Raw genomic sequence first — 9328 nt, 5'->3', positions numbered from 1 at the left:
AATGAATGTACAAATGTGCTTTACATGATTGATTATGGATTGTGATAAGAGTTGTATGAGCCCCTAATAAAATGATTTTTTAAAATTAAATAAAAATAAATAAATGCCCAAAGGGCATGCCGCTCCACTGGAAGCCTCCACCCAAAGGTGTTTCTGCTCAAGCTCTGTGGGTCATCGAACCACCCAGCTTCCCCAATTCAGCACCCAGAGGCACCCCACTCCAGTGAGCCTCAACCCGAAGGCACTCAGCTCCCCGTCCCTGGGTCAGCAAGCCCAGCTCCCCGAGTTAAGTGCCCAGAGACACCCCACTTCAGTAAGCCAAACTTGTGGTTCGCAGCCCAGCGACACCAGGAAAGGATGGGCGGGTGGTATTCTAGGGTGATGTCCCATGGGGCCAGCGGAGGCAGGCACGCCCCAGGTCCAGCTTCAGGGAGGGAAACTGGGGAAGGCCAAGAGGCTGGCTGTCGGGCAGCTGAGGAAGCACCAAGAGGTCTGATTTCTGGAAGCGACCAGCTCTGGCTTGTTGGCAGGTGGTGACCCTCCTGCTTTACACCTCCCCCCCCCACCACCGCTCGATGGGGCATGGGAGGATGCCCCATCCCCTCCTCTTCACGTGCGCGGACATGCTCCGATTAGGGACCTCTGGGGAAGGAAGGAAAATGTAAACACATGGCCGACAGTGACGAGAGCTCAGTAATTCCACCCCGTTGCACAGGAGGAAGGGGGTGAGGGGGGGGACATAAAGTTGCAAGACACACTAACTATGGCCGTGGGCTTTAGAGAAAGAAGGCGGTATTGGGCTGAGGTGGAAACAGCATGTTGAACTTTCATTTCACTCCAGAATGAAATTCTGGTTCGGGTTCACTGTTCAGCCAACAGTGAATGTCCACAGTGAATGTCTGACATCCTGCCAGACACCGGGGAGAGGGGAGGAGGAGGGCCTGCCCGCCCCAGGCCGAGGGGGGTGAGCGGCCAGCTCAGGGGTGAGCACTACCTCGTTGGAAGCACCCCACAGGCACCAACGCTTTAGACCCTCACGGCCTCTGTGGGCACGTGGTGACTCCCACCTGAAGGTGAGAAACGGGCTGGAACAGCCTTCCTGTTAGGGCCGGAAGCTAACAAAAGGCAGCCCGGGATTTGAACCCTCGACAGCCAGCTTGTAGAGCCTGTTGTTGCTGTGTCGACTGCACTCACCTCGACCCGGAAGGACAGAGCAGAACTGCCCCTGTAGGACGCTTTTAACAGTGTTATTGGCACTTCATCCGAATATCAGACAGCTCAATAGTTTGATCATACCAAGTAGCGTTGTGCCATCCTCACCACCATCAATTTTAGAACGCTTTCTTCTTCCTGTGCTCCTTGGTATTCATGCCATGGTTTGGGGGGAGGCAGTTGGCAAAATAGACACCACAAAGCATTCTCTCTCGACAGGAGGACAGCATGCTTGGTCCAAAGAGGCAGGCCCTCCAGGAGATGGATTGACAGCAGGGCTGTCACAAATGTAGCGACGATTGTGAGGACAGGGCAAGGCAGGCAGTGTCTCCGCCCATTGTACAACTGAGCAAGAGCCCCAGTCTTTGCCGAGGCAGGCGGTGGGGTCTTTTCTCATGTGCAGTGGCTGGTGGGTTTGAATGGCTGCCCTTTGGGTTCACAGCCAAGTGCTTAACTACAGCATCCCCAGGGCACCTTCTTAAAAAAGCTGCACTTCCTTAGCCTCTGGCTTGGAGACGTTCCCTCTGGAGTGAAACGGCATGTAGGAAGCATGAACTCACTGACTTAAGAAGTAAGTACGTTGATCACTGCCGGGCTAATGTGAGAAGGTGGTTTCACACGGTGCGTGGTCTTCTGCCTACCCCCACAGCCCCCTCTTCCTCTCTCCTATCTGCCCTTGGCTCCCTCGGCCATCGCCTCCCACGGCCTCTGGAGTGCCAAACTGTGCTCCTCTGCACGTACCGAGCACCTTCCTTCCCCTTCGCGATGGAGCCAGCTGACACACCAAAGTTCAGCAAACACCTTCGACGCCAAGCATTTATCCAAACGCTTTCTCAGCCAAGATAGTTCTTTCCTTACGGGAGAGTCTGGTGCCAGCCGTTAATTTCTGCACCTTTTTTCCCTCTCTATGCCAGGTCTGTCGCTCCCTGCCTCTGTGCCAGCTCTGTGCCCTGGTGGATGCATGGACCCAGGATGGTTTATATATGAAAGGAGTTGGGTTTCAATCTCCTCCTCCTCTTCCTCTGTAGCTATGGGACCCAGCCTCAGACAGAGACTCCGTTTTTCCCATCAATAACTCAGGATAGCAAACCACACGCTTCAACAGATTGGAAAGATGGCCCAATAAAATTGTGAATGTAGGAAAGCTTTGCTTTGTGCAAAAGCATTATAGCAACTGGAGACTTGGTGATATAATCCTACAACCTGAATTGAATAACCAGCTAAAATGTGCTGTGTATTAAGCAGGTTCTCATCAAGGAAATGAAAGAAATAAAGATGTGGAGAGGGAAGAGGCTCTCTGGACCCAGGTCTAGCCCTAGAGGAGATCTGTAGAGGTTCTGAGACCTTACAGAAGATGTGTAGATAGATACATAGGTACAGACAGACAGACAGAAGTAAATGATAGATGTTGTTGATGATGTTGTCATTAGGTGTCACTGGGTCAGTTCCAACACATAGCACCCCTATGTCCAACAGAACAAAGCACTGTCCAGTCCTGAGCCATCCTCACAATGGTCCTATGTCTGAGTCTATTGTTTCAGCCATTGTGTCCATCCATCTCATCGAAGGTCTTCCTCTTTTTTGCTACCTCTCTACTTTCCCAAGAATGATGTCCTTCTCCAGGGACTGGTCTCTCCTGACAACATAACCAAAATATCGAAAGCAAAGTCTCACCATCCTAGCCTCTAACGAGCATTCTGGCTATAATTCCTCCACAATAGATTTGTTTATTCTATTGGAAGTCCACGGGACTTTCTTCACCAGCATCATAATTCAAATGCATCAATTTTTCTTCAGTCTTCTTTATATAACGTCCAACTTTCACATGCATATCAGGTGATTGAAAATACCATGGTTTGGGTCAGGTGCACCTTAGTCCTCAAATGACTTCCCTGTTTGTACAGATTGGCCCAATGCAATGTATCTTTTTGATCTCTTGATTTTTGCTCCCATGAGCATTGATTGTGGACCCAAGCAAGACAAAATCCACAACTTCAATCTTTTCTCCATTTATCATGATGTGACCTATTGGTCCAGTTGTCAGGGTTTTAATCTTCCTTACATTAAGTTGTAATCTGTACTGAAGGCTGCAAGCCTTGGTCTTCATCAGCATGTGCTTCAATTCCTCCTGTCTTTCAGCAAGTGAGGTTGTGTCATGTACACATCACAGGTTGTTAGGAAAAATTCCTCCAATCTTAATGCCACATTCTTCTTCATGAGTAAATCAACTTCTCTGATGATTTACTCAGCATAGAGATTGAATAAGTATGGAGAGAGGATACAACCCTGACACACACGTTTTCTGATTTAAAGCCATGTGGTATTCCCTTGTTCTGTTCACACAACCACCTCTTGATCCATGTACAGATTCTGCATGATCACAATGAAGTGTTCTGGAATTCACATTCTTCTCAAGGATATCCATAATTTTTTTATGATGCACACAGTTGAATGCCTTTGTCTAATCAATGAAACACAAATAACCATCTTTCCAGTATTCTCTACTTTCAGCCAAGACCCATCTAACATCAGCAATGATATCCCTTGTTCCACCCCCTCTTCTGAATCTGGCCTGAACCTCTCTGGCAGCTCCTTGTCAAGGTCCTGCTGTAACTATTGTTGGATGATCTTCAGCAAAGTTTTAGTTGCATTTGATATCAGTGATATTGTTCTATAGTTTGAGCATTCTGTTAGATCACTTTGCTCCGTAATGGGTACAAATATGGATCTCTTCTAGTAGGTTGGCCAAGTAGCTGTCTTCCAAATTTCATGGCACATGAAAGTGAGTGCTTCCAGTGTTTCATCAGCTTGTTGAAACATTCCAATTGGTATTCCATAAATTCCTGGAGCCTTGTTTTGTGGCTCATGCATTCCGTGCAGCTGGGACTTCTCCAGCACCACTGATTCTTGCTCATCTGCTACCTCTCGAAAGGGTGGACTACAAACTAGTCCTTTTTGGTACCGTGATGGTATCCTTTCCACCTTCTTTTGATGCTTCCTCCATTACTCACTCTTTCGCTCATAGAACCTTCGCAGATTGCAACTCGAGGCTTGGATCTTGTCTCGAGTTCTTCCCGTGTCAGATACGCTGGGCGTGCTCTTCCTTTTGGTTTTCTCACGATGGTCTTCAGACATTTTCTTATAATATCTCACGTCGTCTTCTCGAGCTGCCCTTTGGAATGCCATAGTCAGCGCTTTGAGTCCATCATTCCTTCCATGTGCCTTAGCTCCTCTACTGTGATTCAGAGCCGATTTTAGAGTCTCTTCTGACATCTGATCTTCTCTCCTGCCTTTTTAATGACTCTTTGCTTCTTTGCGGATGCTGTTCTTGATGCCATTCCACAGCTCATCGGGTTTCCCGTCATCAGTAAGAGCTCCCAATAAAATGTTTGTCATTAGTGCTTAATGCATCAGATCTGTTCTTGAGATGTTCTAGAAGGCTGTATTTCTGCTCATGTACTTGGTTTAATTTTCTTCAGCGTCCACCTGAGCTTACATATAAGCAATTGATGGTTGGCTGCTCTGCAGTTAGTCCCTGACCTGCTTTAGCTGATGATATTGAGCTTCCCCATCACCTCTTCCCACAGGTGTTGTCATTGTGGTGTCTGAGCATTCCATCTGGAGAAGCCCTTGTGGATGGTAACCTTTTGTGTTGTCAGAAAAGGTGATAAGGCAGAGATCAGACAGGCTTCCACTCTCCATCTTCATGATTTGTTTCTCTAGTACCCAACATCCCAGTGCAGTCCAACTCAAGTCCGTCAGTCTGGTTACTAGTCCATAAGTCCCTTTTCAGACAGACTCACACCATCACATGGAATGATGCAGAATGCAGGAATATCATGGGCTGGTGGGTGCAAAGTCAAAGTCGTGTGGATCCAATGTTGGTGGAGACACGGTGGGGCTCTGGCAGCTCTCAAGGTGGCCAACACGCAGGAAGGTGAAGGCAGAGAGAGGGGGGATGGGCTCGAGAGAGCTATATATCTCAGTGGCACCTCCAACTGTGGTCATCAAACTGTGACCGGATTGACAGGCTAAACTCCATCTGCAGCTTCTTACAGGTGTCATATTGGAACAAAAAAACCCTAGCACAACATTCTTCTTGGTTGGGTCATTCCTAAGACTGTAAACCATATGATTTTCTGATTTAAAATGGCCGGTACCAATCCATTTCAGCTCACTAATGCCTAGAATATAGATTTTTTGAAATCATTTTATTGGGAGCTCTTACAGATATAGCAAGCCATCATTTAATGGCTTTAGATCTTTATGCATTCCATTTCATGTTTAACAACTCTAATTTTTCCTAGACTTTTATTCTGTACATCCTCATTCTGATTGCTGATTGATGTTTGCAGCTATTTCTTCTCATTTTGAGTTGTGTCCATCAGCAAATGAAGGTCCCGAAGGCTTTGCTCCCCCAGGCTTGACTCCGTCCCCTCATTATGGTTGACTCCACTTTGCGAAGGCAGGTCTTTCTCAGTCCCATTCTGAGTGCCTTCCAACCTGAGGGGCTCTTCTTCGGAGGGGCTCATCTTCTGTAGCATCTTCAATTCCCTTGCTCTGTCATTAGCTGAGTTGTGGGGGGGTGTTGGTCATGGGGGGAAATGAGGCACCTCTGCAGCCAGGGAACCCCCAGGCAGAGGTATACGGGCACTGGCAGAGGGGAGCTCTCTGAAGGTTCAGGGGTTATACCTCCTGTTATAGGATCCCTGCCGCCATGACGCAGGTGTAGAAACGGGAAGTCGGGAGGAAGACTAGGCTCACTCATTGTCTCTTCTTGCTCTCAGGGGCTCAGGCCTATCTGAGAAGGTTAGCTGCTGCAGACCTGCACCCACCCCCAGGCCTGGCACTTCTGGGCTCTCGGAGACACTGCATGCCCTTTCTTGTCCTTGTCCGTGGGAGCTTCATCTCCTCGTGGGCCTTCTCTGGGCCACTACTCCCAAGACTACCAGCCAGGGGAGCGTCAAGGGAGGCTTCCTAGATAGGAGGTGTCTGTGGCTGAAGGCATGAGGAGAAGCAGCCACATACAGAGAGGTCAGAAGAACACGCACAGAGGGTGGGGCCAGCTATGGCCGTGCTTCTTCTTTTTCCTAATGTGCTAGCATGTATGTGGCGACTTTCTGTCTTAGGGCTCCCTTCCTCAAGTGCCATCCTCTGCTGGGACACCTGAAAAGTCCCCCATGGACACCCCACAATGGCATCTCGGCTTCCTCGGCTTCCACAATGTTCCTGCTTATTTCAAAGACGCATTGAGGAGCCCTTACCAGAGAGGTCACACGCAGTGGTGGGGAAGGACCCACAACGAGTGAAGGAGCAAAGAGAAACGTTGTCTTGCCCTTGAACTCTAGGATTACTGGATGACGGAAAATACAACTTTCCTCTAGCTCCTAAATGTTTCCTCCCCGCTCCCACTATCATGACACGAATTCTACCTTGCAAGTCTGGCTAGACCAGAGGATGTACACTGGTACAGATGGGAGCTGGAAATACAGGGAATCCAGGGCAGATGACCCCTTCAGGACCAGTGGTGTGAGTGGCGATACTGGGAGGGTGGAGGGAGAGTGGGTAGGAAAGAGGGAACCAATTACAAGGAACTGTATGTGACCTCCTCCCTGGGGGTCGGACAGCCGGAAAGTGGGTGAGGGGAGATGTCAGACAGGGCAAGATATGACAAAATAACAATTTATAAATTATCAAGGGCTCATGAGGGAGAGGGGGGCGGGGAGAGAGAGGGAAAATGAGGACCTAATGCCGGGGTCTTAAGTGGAGAGGAAATGTTTTGAGAATGATGAGGGCAATGAATGTACGAATGTGCTTTACACAATTGATGTATGTATGGACTGTGATAAGAGTTGTATGAGCCCCTAATAAAATGATTTTTTTTTAAATGTTGTCCTGAGAAGTGGAAGCAGCTGGTGGATTCCCACCCCCAACTTTTTGGTCAGCAGCTGAGCCTTGGTGGTGCCATGGTGAAGAGCTGGCCTGCTAACCAAAAGGTCAGTGGTTTGAATCCACCAGCTGCTCCTTGGGAGAAAGATGCAGCAGTTGGCATCCATAAAGATGACAATCTGAGAGACCCTACAAAGCAGTTCTGCTCTGTCCTATAGGGTTGCTGTGAGGCAGGACTTCACACACACACAGACACACACACATACACCTTATGATGCGAAATCTAAGCTGCTTCTCTTACTGAAGGTTGAGAGAAGCAGGAGTGCATGGCTCACAGAGACTTTAGGAAGTCTGTTTCTGGTTGTGCTGCTGGAAACTACAACCAGCACCTCCATGTACTTGCTTCCTGGACAACTTGGAGCAAGCCTACTAGATTTTCATGCTGCTTCAAAAGAGCTGCGTTTTAAGGATGAGCCCACTGTGTCTGGGATGGTCTGTCCCCGGGAGCTTTCATGATGGCCACCTTCCCTGCCTGGAGGATGAATGTTAGAGCACCACGTAAATGCTCGTTCCAAATGCACCCCCTCGATCCGATGGATAAGTATCATTTTAGGGGTATAATTGGTCAGCCCACCTCTGGACATACATCTGCCGAGGTGTGCACAATTAAGGAATTGGTTTTTTAAAAAAAAGATGACAACAGGTTTTCCAGGGCGGGAAGTAGCCGGAGCTCACTCTGGGAGAGCCGTAGGTCACTGGGGTGACCTTTGTATCATGGTCACCTTAATATGAGTGTCTTTACACTCACCAAAATACCCAAGCCAACTATCCTCAATTCAATCCCAATGCATAGTGACCCCATAGGACAGCACCGAACTGTTGCATGGGGCTTCCCAGGGTGTAATCCTTACAGAATGAGACTGCCTCATCTTTCCAGGATTCTGTCCTTCAGAGGGTCATGTGGAAGGGAGCTCCAAGGTCATTTAGTTGAATCTTCCTTCCAAGGAGAGAACTGACTCCCAGGTATCCTTGGCAAGGGATGGCCTGATTGTTGTCTGGACACTTAGAATGAGGGTGACCACACACAGGGTCAGGGACACTGGAGGCCTGTCTTAAGGTTCTCTAGTGGGGAAAAAAAAACTAATATAGAGATTGTTAGTGTGGCTGGGTGCCACCCAGTTGGTTCCAACTCAAAGCAACCCTATGTACAACAGAAGAAAATATTGCCCAGTCCTGCCCCATCCTCACCTTTGTTATGTTGAAACCCAGTTTCAGCCACTGTGTCAATCCATCTTCCCAAGGGTCTTCCTCCTTCTTGCTGCCCCTCTAGTCTACCAAACATGATGTCTTTCTCCAGGGATTGGTCTCTCCTCATAACATACCCAAAGCACATAAGACCAATTCTCTGCATGCTCAATTCCAAGGAGCTTTCGACCTGATTTTTCTTTTGCCGGTCCACACTACTTTCAATCTTGCCAGTCAACACCAGAACCCAAATGTATCGATTCTCCTCCAGGCTCCCGTATTCATCTCCAGCTCTCACCTGCGTATGAGTTGACAGAAAATACCATCGTTTGGGTCAGACGCACCGTATTCCTCAAAGTGACACATTCCTTTGTTAACACTTTAGAAAGAGCTTGTGCAGCAGATTTCCCCAATGCAATAGATATAGAGATAGGTGAGTATATATGTAGGTAGATGAGAGATAGATAAATAGATAGATGGATAGATAGATAGATAGATAGATAGATAGATAGATAGATAGATAGATAATGGGTTCACTCACATGATATGGGGCTTGCCAAACTCCAGAGGTCAAGTGACAGGCTGGAGATGGCGCATGTGCACCCCAAGACCCCTAGCTCAGGGGACAGGAAGAGTGTAGAGCCAGGAGAATGCAGTGAGTTCTCCCAGAACATCCATTTCTAGTGTGAAGGCAGAGCCCACCCTCAGGAACCTCCCCTTTCGACGGATTGATCGGGTTGCACGGTGTATGATGATCACATGACAGTACTTTGCATTCTGAAACAGCAGCCAATCGAGCAGTGGGGAATCCATTGAAACCATCACCTTGCCAAGTTGACACACAAAAGGAACCGTCGCAAAGTGCTCAGTAAATATCCACCGAAAGGGCACCTCCTGTGTGTGCTCCAAGCTTGGAGTTTAAACACATGCCCTGCCCAATGATTACAACAGCCGTGTGAGAGATAGATGAGCCCCTACCTGG

The 9328-nt window shown here is 48.3% G+C and overlaps 1 protein-coding gene across 1 annotated transcript in view; it reads left to right on the top strand.

The window, feature by feature from the left end:
- The window catches only part of SLC2A9 (solute carrier family 2 member 9), a 157189-nt gene that overhangs the window by 82082 nt on the left and 65779 nt on the right, over positions 1–9328 (top strand). The gene's annotated exons all lie outside the window — the stretch shown is intronic.

The sequence above is a fragment of the Echinops telfairi genome, unplaced genomic scaffold (assembly GCF_000313985.2).
Source record: "Echinops telfairi isolate 266 unplaced genomic scaffold, ASM31398v2 ScPeMD7_28;HRSCAF=97, whole genome shotgun sequence".
Classification (NCBI taxonomy): domain Eukaryota; kingdom Metazoa; phylum Chordata; class Mammalia; order Afrosoricida; family Tenrecidae; genus Echinops; species Echinops telfairi.
The sequence above is the reverse complement of the archived record's forward strand: the minus strand, read 5'-3'. Positions and strand labels throughout refer to the sequence as shown.